Below are 2,723 nucleotides of genomic sequence, written 5' to 3'. Positions count from 1 at the left end.
GTTAATTTGACAGGTTCGGCCATGGTTTCAAGGCATGGGCGTGTCGTACGCCCGTGTTGTTTTGGTAGGTTCTTCCATGGTTGCTCGGCACGGGCGTGTCACACACTCGTGTTATTTTGGTAGATTTGCCCACCGCTATGTCGCACGGCCATGGCAACTTATCTCTTCCCGTGTCAGGGAAAAATTTTTCCCTGTTGTCACACGGTCTACGGCACGCCTGTGTTCTTGGCCATGTCTATATGGTAAACCAATATTCAAGGGCTCTGTTAGTAAGTTAGGTACTAAAATTTAAAGAAGTTAATACAGTTAGTGCTCGGGTTGCCTCCCGAGAAGCGCTTATTTATAGTCTAAGCTCGACTTACCTCTCCATTGAATGGTCATGGTGGTTCGAGGAGTTTAATACTCCTCATTCTTGCTGTGAATCTCATCAAAATAAGGTTTTAGGTGGGTATTGTTTACCTTAAAAGTGCCGAACTTGGGATGACTTACCTCGACTGTTCTGAATGGGAAAATTCTAAGTACCATAAGAGGAATTCCTTCATTCAGTTTGGAAGTGACAATGTGAGGATCTATGGCATCTAATAAAATTTTATCTCCAACCTTAAGTTGATTTGGAAAGATATTAAACTTGTTCTGGCGTAGTTTTGGTTTATCGTGTGTTCTCGGTTTATGTGTCCGCCATTCATCTAGCTACTCAATTTGTAGCCATTAGTCTTTATGAATAGGTCTTCCACTATTGCTTGAAAATGACTCAGGTACTTCCTTCAAACTTATTTCCTGCAAAGTAGGTTGCACCATATTGTCAATTTTAGTAGAATGGTTTAGATAATCACCTTCAATTTTCGATGTGTTGCCGGAATTGCGAGCTTGAAGGGTGTTTGTTTCATCTCTTGCATGAAGTGTGAGCTCACCTGTGCCAACATCAATAATCGTTCTAGCAGTTGCTAAAAAGGGCCTTCCTGAAATCAATGGAGTGTTGCTATCCTCCTCTATGTCTAGAACAACGAAGTCAACAGGGAAATATAAATTTATTGATTTTAACTAGCACATCTTCAACAGTACCTCTAGGAAATCTTATAGTTTATTCTGCTAATTGAATGCTCATCCTAGTCTGTTTGGGTTTCCCAAGACCTAGTTGTTTAAACATTTTGTAAGGCATGACGTTAATACTAGCCCCTAAATCAGCTAATGCATTATTAACATCTAAATTATCAATTAAGCAAGGAATTGTAAAACTCTCTGGATCTTTCAATTTGTTGGGTAGTTTATTCTGTAGAATAGCTGAGCAAACTGCGTTTAACTTCACATGCGAAGCCTCGTCCAACTTTCGCTTATTTGTTAAAAGCTCCTTTAAAAATTTGACTGCGTTCGGCATCTGCGAAAGTTCTTCATAAACGGTAGGCTAATATGTAGTTTCTTTAAAAATTTAAGGAATTTACCAAATTGTTCGTTTGAGCGGTCTTTCCTTGTTGCATTGGGGTATGGAACACGAGGTTTATATTCTGTACTTACCCCTTTGGGTTATTTTGGCCGACCTCATTCTTACCTTTGCTTACCACCGTTTTTGGCCTTGGTTTTGCAACTAACCCTTCCTCATCTTGAATGGAAATCGCGTTGAGTTTCTCCCTTGGGTTAGATTCAGTGTTGCTTGGCAGGCTACCTTATGGTCATTCGAAAATTAACTTAGGGAGCTATCCAATCTGAGTTTCAAGCTCCTAGATTGATGCTTGTTGATTTTTGAGTGCTGTCTCAGTATTATGAAAATGAGTTTCTGACACCGAGATGAATTTGGTTAGCATCTTCTCAAGGTTCAGCTTCTTTTCTTACTGGTAAGGTGGTTGTTGAAAACCCGAAGGATGTTGTGGCCTTTGATTTCCTTGACCGCCCCACGAGAAATTGGGATGGTTCCTCCAACCTGCATTATAAGTGTTACTATATGGGTTATTTTGGGATCTAGAGTTATTGTTACCCATATATTGGACTTGTTCCTCCTCGATGCTAGGGTTGAAGGGTTGATATTCTCTGCATGCTCCTCCTCCATTCGAATCGCACCTCATCACTGGATGTACCTGAGTAGTACCACACAAACCGTCAATCTTTTTATTTAAAAGTTCTACTTGGTTAGATAGCATAGTTACCGCGTCTAGGTTGAAAACACCGGCTGCTTTCATCGGCTTTGTTCTCATAACTTGCCACTGATACTAATTCAGTGACATCTCCTTAATAAATTAGTAAACCACCTCAAGTGTCTTATTATTGATATTTCCTCCAGCGGTTGCATCAACCATTTGTCGAGTCGAAGGATTCAGGCCATTATGAAACGTTTGAACCTGTAGCCCAAATGGTAACCCATGGTGAGGGCATCTTCGCAAAAGGTCTTTATATCTCTCCCATGCATCGTAGAGTGTTTCTAAATCCATCTGTACAAAAGAAGAGATATCATTACGTAATTTAGCCATTTTAGCCGGCGAAAAATATTTTAATAAGAACTTTTCGGTCATTTGTTCCTAAGTAGTGATTGACCCTCGTGGTAACGAGTTCAACCATTGTTTAGCTTTGTTTCTCAAAGAAAAAGGGAATAACCGAAGGCGAATGGCATCATCAGAAACGCCATTGATTTTAAATGTATCGCAAAATTCCAAAAAGTTTGCCAAGTAAGCGTTGGGATCTTCATCCTGCAAACCATCAAACTGAACAAACTATTGTATCATTTGAATTGTGTT

The 2,723-nt window shown here is 39.9% G+C and overlaps 1 non-coding gene across 1 annotated transcript; it reads left to right on the top strand.

Annotated features, from left to right (window-relative positions):
• The first annotated feature begins 2,346 nt into the window (after positions 1 to 2,346).
• On the top strand, positions 2,347 to 2,453 carry LOC128292334 (small nucleolar RNA R71). The gene has a single exon (XR_008282318.1). It is a non-coding gene; the product is annotated as a small nucleolar RNA R71 (small nucleolar RNA).
• The last annotated feature ends 270 nt before the right edge of the window (positions 2,454 to 2,723 follow it).

Source organism: Gossypium arboreum, chromosome 4 (genome assembly GCF_025698485.1).
Source record: "Gossypium arboreum isolate Shixiya-1 chromosome 4, ASM2569848v2, whole genome shotgun sequence".
NCBI classification, from domain to species: Eukaryota; Viridiplantae; Streptophyta; class Magnoliopsida; order Malvales; family Malvaceae; genus Gossypium; species Gossypium arboreum.
The sequence above is the reverse complement of the archived record's forward strand: the minus strand, read 5'-3'. Positions and strand labels throughout refer to the sequence as shown.